Source organism: Lissotriton helveticus, chromosome 7 (assembly GCF_964261635.1).
Source record: "Lissotriton helveticus chromosome 7, aLisHel1.1, whole genome shotgun sequence".
Taxonomy (NCBI): domain Eukaryota; kingdom Metazoa; phylum Chordata; class Amphibia; order Caudata; family Salamandridae; genus Lissotriton; species Lissotriton helveticus.
Window position 1 is genome coordinate 1903970404 of NC_136068.1, and position 9884 is coordinate 1903980287.

Sequence of the window (9884 nt, forward strand, 5' to 3'; positions counted from 1 at the left end):
ACCTGAATGATCAGTTTGAGTTGCAGTTCAATGTCAATGTCTTCGGCCTGGCTCTCGTCGTCGATGTTGGTCTTCTCACTGGACTTTTTACCAAACATTGACAAAAAGTTCCCAAACTTTCAGATCTTCCTCTGAAAGGTTCATTGAGGGTCAGGAGGGGTCCAACAGCACCAGCCAAGGGTTTGGACGCTCAGGTGTCTGGGACTCCAACTCCCACAATGCACCGGGTCAATCCAAGTAAAATCCAGGTGAAGCTGGTCAGCTGGAATTGTCCTTTTAGTGGAATGTGCAGGTGACTTCTTCCAGCACTTTTCCTCTTGTTGCTGCTCAGGAAGTCTACTCCTTATCTTTCAAGACAGGCAAAGTCCTTCTGTTGTGGAGGCTTTAGACTGCAGGAGATGCAGTCCTTCTGAATGCAGTGCTCTATTGGAGCACTGGTGAATATCATGGAGGCCACTTCTAAATGGATCTTTCATATTCCTGCCCATGCCCAGAATGCCTTGGCATGGTTAGAGTTTGGTTTCAACAAGCAATCTTATAAAAATTGGGCATCTATTCTCCAATACTACTGCAGAATTTGCATAGCTCCTCCTAATACTATGAAAAAATCTTGGAGGATCTTTTCACAAAAGGCAAAAATCCTTTCTGTCAACTGCCTGCCCTAAATTAAATCTTAATATGGCTAACTGGGGAACTTTTATCTACCAGTCTGGAATTCAGTCCTCTATTATGGAGTCCAATGGTCCAGAAGGGCACATTTTCTTCTCAAAATGTATTGAGGCAGGGATCAGAAGTGCTTTTGCAGCTCTCACACACAGTGTGTGTGCCCAGGGGTTGTAAATCAAATGATATTAGTGGACTTGTAGCACTGATTGTGCCACCCACTTAAGTAGCCCTGCAAATGTATCTCAGGCCTGCCCCTGCAGTGTCTGCACACAGTTTTTTACTGCCATGTGAACCTGCCAAGTGCATGCACTTTCCAGGCCCGGACCTTCACTTTTCCTACATGTAAGTCAACCCTCAGGTAGGCCCAAGGTACCCCCATGGGCAGGGTACAATGTATGTAAAAGGTGGGACAAGTGCTGGTGTTTTGCACCTCTCCTGATAGTGAAATACTGTCAATTTCCTTTTTCTCTATTGAAAGGCTAACTGTCCTATAGGCTAACATGGGCGTTGCTTTAAAACATCCTAAAAGTATAGCTTTCCATTGGGACAAGATAGAGAAACAGAGTTTAGGCTCTCTGAACTCAGACTTTGATAGCATATCTTTTTAGAGAGATGTTTTTTAATGTGTGTGTTTGAAAATACCAGTTTTAGAAAGTTGGGCATTTTCTTATTTAACGATTCTATGTGTCTCTGCATGTATTAATTGGTTTTGGAGTGTCAGCGGGTGGGAATGTGCATTCACTGTAGACAGCCACAAGGTGGGGTGGAAGTGTGTCATGCCTTTCCTGGGTGACTCATAGTTGGGCTAAATAGGCCTGGTCTGCATTTAGCGTGGTGGGGGGAGTTTTCACTAGCAGCTGAATAGGCAGGGTCTCCTCTGCACAATGTTGTCTCCACCTCCTGTAGTGTTGCTGGGGCAGAGAGGACCGAACTGGTGTGGACTGGGCTCAGAGACCCTTCCCAGAAAGAGAACAAAGAGAAAAAACTGCTATACACTTAAATAGAAGAACATTGAGGCCACCTTATTGCTGTCCAAAATTGTGTCCTCATCATATCAGGAGATCTGTTTATGTTTAGATCTATCCTCTAATGGTAAACAAATTGTTGTCAGTAGTATTCTAACTTCCGTAAGAGACTTGTTCACTCGCCAATTTTCTCAGACTATTCCTCCCCCCTCAAGTGGTTTGAACAAAATGTTTCCCAAGCCTCAGCGGACTTACGTAAAGCCCTCACACTATGTCCCAGAGATCAGAACCATATTAGAAACCTTAGGGCCACGTATAATGCCGCCAGGCTGGAGAGAAAACGGGCAGTCTCCATGGAAGCCTTGGAGAACCTAAGAGTAGCTTCCCTATCCAAAGACAGTAAGTCATTTTGGAAAGTGGTTAATATCCCTTTTCCCTGAGGATAGCGGGCCATCGTTGGACCTCCACATAGACAAGGACACATAGATAAATCATTTCAATAATATATTCCAGGCCAGCCCGAGGTTGCTGTGGAGACATTGGTGCCACACTGGAACACTTCCCTAGCATTGGAGTTCTCTTTTGAAGATGTTGTCCTGTCTCTGTGACAATCACCTGCTTTGAAGGCATCAGGGCCCAATTGGATCCCACTGGACGTTTGTATAGCTAACAAACCCCTGTGGAGCCCACTCCTGACCACAGCCTTTAATGCTATAGTTAAAACTGGTCCCTTGATGTCCTGCAGACAGTCTGTGATAATCCCCATTTATAAGAAGGGGGATGGCACAGATCCTGCTAACTATCGCCCAATCTCCCTTCTTGACTGTACGGCAAAGTTAATGGGCAGAGTGTTATTAAACAGATTGCAGGAGTGGGCAAGTGAGAAGAACATTCTTGCAGAAGCCCAATATGGCTTTAGGAATGAGAGGGGGACTGAAGTTCAATGCCTCAACCTCGCCTTAATCACATCCAAATATGTTACCACAAAGAAAGGCCAGCTATTCATGAATTTATGGGTCTATCCGCGGCCTTTGACTGTGTGAATTACAGTAAAGTGTGGTTCATCGTGGAATCAATGTCCATGGAGCCCTCCATAATTTCCTTTATTAGAGATATTTATAGCCATGTAGAGGCGGTAGTCCGATATGGGAATCAGAGAGAATGTTCAAAACGATTTAAGATCAAAAAGGGTGTCAGATAGGGCTATGTTTTTGCCCCCTTTCTTTTCTCCCCATATTAATAAACTATCCGAGGTTATGAGCGAAAAATGCAAGGACGGCCCAGTGATAGGAACGCTCTCATTACCCATCATGCTTTACGCTGATGATACGGTTGTTCTGGCCAGAACCACAAAGGCCCTACATTTCTCTATCAAGACATACTCCACCTATATGTCAGCGTTAGGCTCATACGTCAATAAAACTATATCCTGTGTGATGGCAGTGGGCAGGGACAAGAAGAAAAAGTTAATGCGTCTTCACATAAATAGTAGAAATTTGGTTAGAGTGGATCATTTTATGTACTTGGGCATTATCTTTGATGAAAAACTTAATTGGGCCAAAATGGTCAGTAATAGAGTGAACCAGATGACCAAAAGCCTTGCTGACCATTGGAAGTTCGCAGCAAAACTAGGGAACAAACCAACCAAAGAAATGCTAGAAATCTACCCTGCTAAAACTCTATCCATCGCAACCTATGGTGCAGCGATTTGGGGAATAGCTTCTGTTGATCCTTTACAAGGCAGAGAGGACACATTTTTAAAGCGATTACTGTCCCTTCCCAGCACATGCCCTGACATCTTGGTTCACAAAGAGCTAGGCATCCAGTTTATATCTGACTCTTTAAAAAGGGCCCGGTTTTAGCTTGGCTCTCAATCTGAAAAAGGGAAACAGACCTTTTAGATCAAATTGTGATAAAGAACATTTTACCTCTGGACCAAGCTTCCTCGATGCCTGGCTTGCATACGTGAAACAGTCCTTACGAGAGCCAGACCTGGAGGGGCATATTATCAAGTTCTGATGTTAAAATTATCGCCGTTTTATCGGCAGCAAACTGCCGAAAAAACGGCGATAATGGGCTTGATAATATGCCCTTGTTAATTCCCATAGAAGCCCATGTTAACACCATAACAAGGGCTTCTATGGGAATTAACAAGGGCGTATTATCAAGCCCATTAACGCCGTTTTATCGGCAGTTTCCTGCCGATAAAACGGCGATAATTTTAACACCGGTCCTTGATAATATGCCCCAGAGTTCTTGTTTAATTTGCTGCCCTAGTGTATATCTTTCTCTAAATCCAGATTAAAAGTACTTTTTATTGCCAAACATACTCAGGATAGATAGCATAAAAATCATACTAAAATCTCAGTCACCACTTATCGAGCATCACCAACCGTGGCAACTGGACACCTATCTTACCTTTCATTGGTTACAAATAACACACAACGCTTACTACTGGTGAGATTTAGATTGAATGATATACCGCTAATGGCTGGGTTCCCAGCACAAGCTTACTTGGCAAAACAGCTGTCTTTATGTCTCTGTGACAGCCTTTCGACCCAATCTATTTAGCATCTTCTCTTTTTTTGCTCATTCTATAATGTTGAGAGGAAAACCTTATTATCTCATTGCTGTAAAAATGCAGCCTACCCGCACACAACCTGGCACTTGAAACTCTTCAATCACTGAAAGACCCTACGTTTGTTATGACCACGTTTTTTTATTAGCTGTCCTCAAGTCTAGAAAGATAAACATTACACCATAAGGGACACACTTAAAAGGGTCTGTTATGTTTATTGTTTGAGGTTGCTTTTTTGTGTGCATGCTATGGACCCTATTGATCCATTCAACTGTATGTGTATACCCACTTTTATTAACTCGCTATTGGCTTTTATTATATTTTTTAACCTTCTCTGGTTGATGTGATGATTTTATTGGAAGTGTTTTAATTATGATTTTATGTACTTTGTATGCATTTATTTAAATGTGATATAAAGATGAAATGAAATGAGAACAAAGAGAAAATGGGGTATAAGTATTGGACGTTAAACCCAGTCAATTAGTTCACTTCTGCACACAGGAGGAACCTCTGCCAATGGGAAGAGCTGGAGAGCTGTACGGAAGAGTATGCCACTTTGCTGTATGTGCTTTGATGGGTTTGTCTGGAGCTGCTGCTTCTGCCAAGGAAAGGAGAAAGGCTGGAACTTTGCTGTGAACCTGCTTGAAGAAGAATCTCTAAGGGCTTGTTTGTGCTGGTCTTCTGTTCTGACGTCTCAGGGACACAAAGAATTCACCTGCAAACCACAGACCAGCACCTGGACTCCTGTGTGGACTCCTGTATTTAAAGGGCGCCAATTCCAGTGCCGGGGTCCTGAGAATTGTGATGTTGGTGCTGCAATGGAAGAAAAACATATTAAACGCCATCAGCGCTGCTGCTGTGATGCTGCTGTGATGCCACGACCTGCACCGAGGCCGGGGGCACCACTCATGAAGTGCACAATGCACATCCACAGCTCTGACGCCCTTTGATGCCCTTCAACGCCTGCAGGTATCAGGCTTCCCAATGCCAGCGCTCACACTGACACAGTCATCCCCAGAGCCTGCATCCAGTTATCGTGGAGCTGATAACTGACGAAGGAAACTGCACAGACTCTTCGACTTTGCATCGACTCACCGGAACCAAATGCCTCAACGCCGACGCAGCCTAACGTCTCCTGTCCTAGACTCAACATGGCTCCTCCTTGCAGACATGATGCCTCCCCTCCAAGTGGCAAGGGAACCAGCGTCGACCTCAGCACCAACACCTCACCTCCACGACAACGTGCATCGTCCTAAGGCTTCATTTCAATGTGCTGTTGGTTTGGAGTCAGTGTGACTCCGTGCCCGACTCCACGAATCTTGATGTCAGCACAGTATTTTAAATGTATGCCTGTCACAATGTTGTAATAGTCCCAGGTGGAGCTATTTATTTTTACTAGTTCTATTTTTGCTTTAATCGTTTTGAAATCAATAAATGTATGTTGGTATTTTTGTGTCATTGTGGTCTTGCTTGGTTTCGATGAAGATACCTTATATTTCTAAACTGGTGTGGTGTCCATTTGTGGTGGTTTCACTGTGTTACTGTGTGTTGGGAGTACAAATACGTTACACATTGCCTTTCGGATAAGCCTGCCTGCTCATTCCAAGCTACCAAGGGGGTGGGCAGTGGTTATCTAAAGTGTGTAACTCCCTTTTCCTGACTAGAAGCGAGGGTCCCTACTTGGACATAGATACATAACTAGAAACCTAGATCCTCATCTATGGCAACTTCTTGGGAAGTGTGGCATATTGTGTCCCAGAATGCAAAATCTCTTTAAAAATCAAAATGGAGAAAATCTCTCCTTGGAGTTCAGGTCTGGCAACCCCAAACCACAGGTGTGGCTAATATTTCCCTACACTCCCCTTCTAGCCCTTCTCTTAACCTAATTAGAGGGGCTCCCATCTGGCTGGGGATTAAGGAAGTGGGGGATAGATCGGGTCCTGTGACATCTGTGCTTCTAGCTTTGAAGGTCATTTTATCTCCTCACCCAACCTCCTGTCCCTGGCTTATCTAGGAAGTTATTCTCCTCCCACCAAAAGGAATCTATTGTTTCAGCCCAGGCCTCTTCACACCTAATCAGGGAGCAGCTTGGCTGAGGCTATCAGAGGCTGGTCAACCAGAAGAGGTTGCTAGAGGCTTGTGTTAGGTAACTTCAGGATAGTAAGTCCTGTCATAGTGATATTAAATCCAACCGTGGCAAGTTGTTGGATTTATTGTAACTGTTATTTTGATACTATGACTCATGTTACCAGCTATTTCCAATCAAATGTTAGACTGGAATAAAGTTAAGTAAAGCCTTTCCATGTTAGCTTATGAAGCTAATAGCACTGCAATGGGGAAACATGACTTTGGCTGTTTTTCCCTCACCAGTGGTGGGGGAAAACAATGCACCTTACCCTTGGGGCTTCCTGGGCAGAACTTAGGAGTGACTCATGTGTAATAAAAAGGTAGGTTTACAATTTGAAAGTACATTTAATTCCATAGACATATTTGCAAACAGTTTTATTTTAAAACCAGCCTGAAAGACAGTGCTGTATTTAATATTACCAGACACTTCAGCAGTGCATACTTAAATGCATTAAGTCCACTGGGGTCCCTAAGCCTCCTGGTCCTATTATATACTAGGAACTTCCAATAGGGTGCTTGGCCAATTATAATGATACCAAACACCATATATCCTTTAAGGACAGAGCACTGGCCCTGTGCCTGGTTAGCAGAGCCCAAGGTGATTTCCTAGCCAGTAACCACCAGTTTCAGCAAACACATGAAGGTGATCAGGGAAAAAAGGAAGACTTGTTAAAGGGTGGGATCCTTTTTGTGTGGTGTTTGGACTTTATTACTGTTTGAAGTGTTGCACAAATACTTTACACATTGCCTTTAAGTTAAGCCTGACTGTTCTGTGCCAAGCTGCCACAGAGTTGACCACAGGTTATTTCGGGTTGGCCTGTGCCTCACCCTGGCAAGGATTGTGTTTGCTGCTTGACTAGGGCTCAAACCCAGTCAACCAACAACCCAATTTCTCGCACCCTCAATTGGTGAAATATACTGTGCATTGATTGCATTCCATTTCAAGCTCTAACAGTTGGTATGGCACTGGATATGTTCAACACAATATTCATGTACATCAGTGGCATATTTCTAGTATGATTGGCTATAACATCATGTGCCAAAAACAATTGTGCTGTTACCGGTATTTCTGTGTAAATATGCCATTAACATGTTTTAATCACAATGGCATTCTCTACAGAAGGAATACATGACAAATTGACAGTAAATAGTCTGTCTATGGGCAATTGAATAGAATATTTTAGCGAGTATAACGCAGCTGATACATTTTTCGTCATGAAAAGCAGAGATAACAATTTTAGGTACACATTTAGTCTGCAATGAATGCTCCTTTCTTTATAGACAGATGATAAAACCCACTAAAACTGTGATGCAAGAAAAAGTGTTTGTTGTTGTCATATTGAATGAAAACAATGCATTTTAAACATTTGCAAAGGGTGAAATTAGAAGTTTGGCCTAAAACCAAAAACGGAAAATTGCAAGTCAAACCAGCTAGTCAAAAATGTTATTCACATTGCTGGTGTGCTTTCTTTCAGCCTGTGTTCCAATCCCAAATGGAGGGAGGAAATCTGACTTCAGAGGAACAGTTCCTGATAGTGGGGTTTTCGGATCTTCCACAACTTCAAATTCCCCTTTTTATTACATTTACAGTAATTTTCGTGATGACTCTGATTGGAAATCTTCTTATCATGTCAATTGTATACTCCAGCTCACACCTGCACACCCCCATGTATTTTTTCCTTATAAATGTTGCAGTCATTGACATCACTTGCATCTCAGTCACTTTCCCACATATGCTGGCACACTTCTTTCAGACAGGTACACTCATTTCTCTAACCAAATGTCTGCTGCAGATATATTTCTTTGTGTTCTTGGTGGGGACGGAATTCCTTATCCTCACAGTTATGGCCTATGATCGGTATGTGGCCATCTGTTATCCCTTACATTACATGAGTATCATGAACAAACATAGGTGCATACAGCTGGCCACTGGAAGTTGGTTTCTTGGTACCTTGATCCCTCTACCCTACGCTGTACTACTCTCAGGGTTCTCTTACTGTCAGTCCCACACCATCAACCACTTCTTCTGTGATTTCACGGCCCTGATGAAGCTATCTTGCACCAGCATCCATGGTATTGAGGCACTTACCATTGTCATTGGATGTACTTTTGGACTGTTCCCCTATTTACTGTAGTCACATCTTATGTCAAGATTGTCTCATCGATCCTGAACATGAAGTCGACAGAGGGCAGGCTCAAGACCTTTTCAACCTGTGTTTCCCATCTCACTGTGGTTATATTATTCTTTGGATCTGTTTGTTCCACATACATGAGACCAACATCAAAAGTTTCTATAAAAGAGAACAAGATCTTGGCTTTACTCTACACGGCTGTTCCTCCACTGTGCAACCCCATCATATACACCCTGAAAAATGAAGGCTTTGCAAAGGGCTTCAGGAAGACAAAAAAGCAATATTGACTAAAGGACAAAACAACCCACAATTTTCACAAGTCTTTTAAACTTTATGGTCAAAATGTAACTGCAAACTGTGGATGGAGTCATGTCCAACACAAAAACTTCATACTCATTGCTGGGAGTTTGGTTGACCCTTTATAACACAAATATCATTCAAATAAATTTGGGATAGCCAGGCATAGTTACTCCTGCCTCTTGTTCCCTTTATTACCCTTTGCTCTGCTGTTACTGCCCCTGGTCTCATGAGCCATAAATGCAGTTGTATACAGAATCAAAAAGCGTTGACTGGTTCCTGTTTACTTTCTGTAATTTCACCTCCTTGTTTTATAATAATAATTCAGCCGCTAGTAAGAGTGTGGGAGGGGAAGAATGCTGAGAGATCACCAGCAGTCCAAGAGTGTGTGATATTGCTGTGGATACTTTAGTACACATATGACCTATATTTGAGGGCACCCCCTGCGGAGTTTATCAGGATATGGGAAGCTATTGCCAAATTTGGGCTGCTCTCGATTTTTTATTGTAAATTTGGAAAAATCATATCTATTCCCAATCTTTCGGATGTGTGATACAGCTGAGCCACTACATACAGTTTCCCCTTTTAAGTCGGAGCCCAATATGTTTAGGTATTTTTGGGTACAAATCCATTGCAGAGATGAACATCTAGAAACACAAAACATTGGAAAAACTTTAGCTGGCATTATGCCATCCAGCCTCCTATGGACCATACTTCCCCTCTCACCCATGATATGGTTGACCATTGCTAAAATGTTAGCTTTGTCTTGAAAGAAGTGTTCTTTATGGATATAAACAGCCTTCTCACAAACTTAATTTGGGCAACCAGGAGACAAAGACTGGCCATAGCTAAAATGATGAGGCCCTAAGTGGAATGGGAGTGCCTAATCTGGAGGTGTGCTGTTGTGCAGCACTGTTATTGTGGCCAATGAGATGGATTCAGGAAGTAGGGAATCAGGAAAGTTTAAAGATCAGAGCAAGTCTGAGCGAGGGGAAGTCGAGGGGGTAGAACTTGAGAAGATTGAAGAGATACACCAAAGCCATTCCTTCATTGCTGGTATAAATATCGCCATGGTGGTGTTTACCGGTCTTCAAATAACGGATGCACACTAAAATAAGC

The 9884-nt window shown here is 42.8% G+C and overlaps 1 pseudogene across 1 annotated transcript in view; it reads left to right on the forward strand.

Moving 5' to 3' along the window:
* Positions 1-8969, forward strand: part of LOC144767845 (olfactory receptor 1G1-like) — a 64602-nt pseudogene extending 55633 nt beyond the window's left edge. The window contains exon 2 of the transcript XR_013598358.1: positions 7812-8969. The product of XR_013598358.1 is annotated as an olfactory receptor 1G1-like (transcript). The remainder of the gene's footprint in view (positions 1-7811) is intronic.
* Positions 8970-9884: the final 915 nt, after the last annotated feature.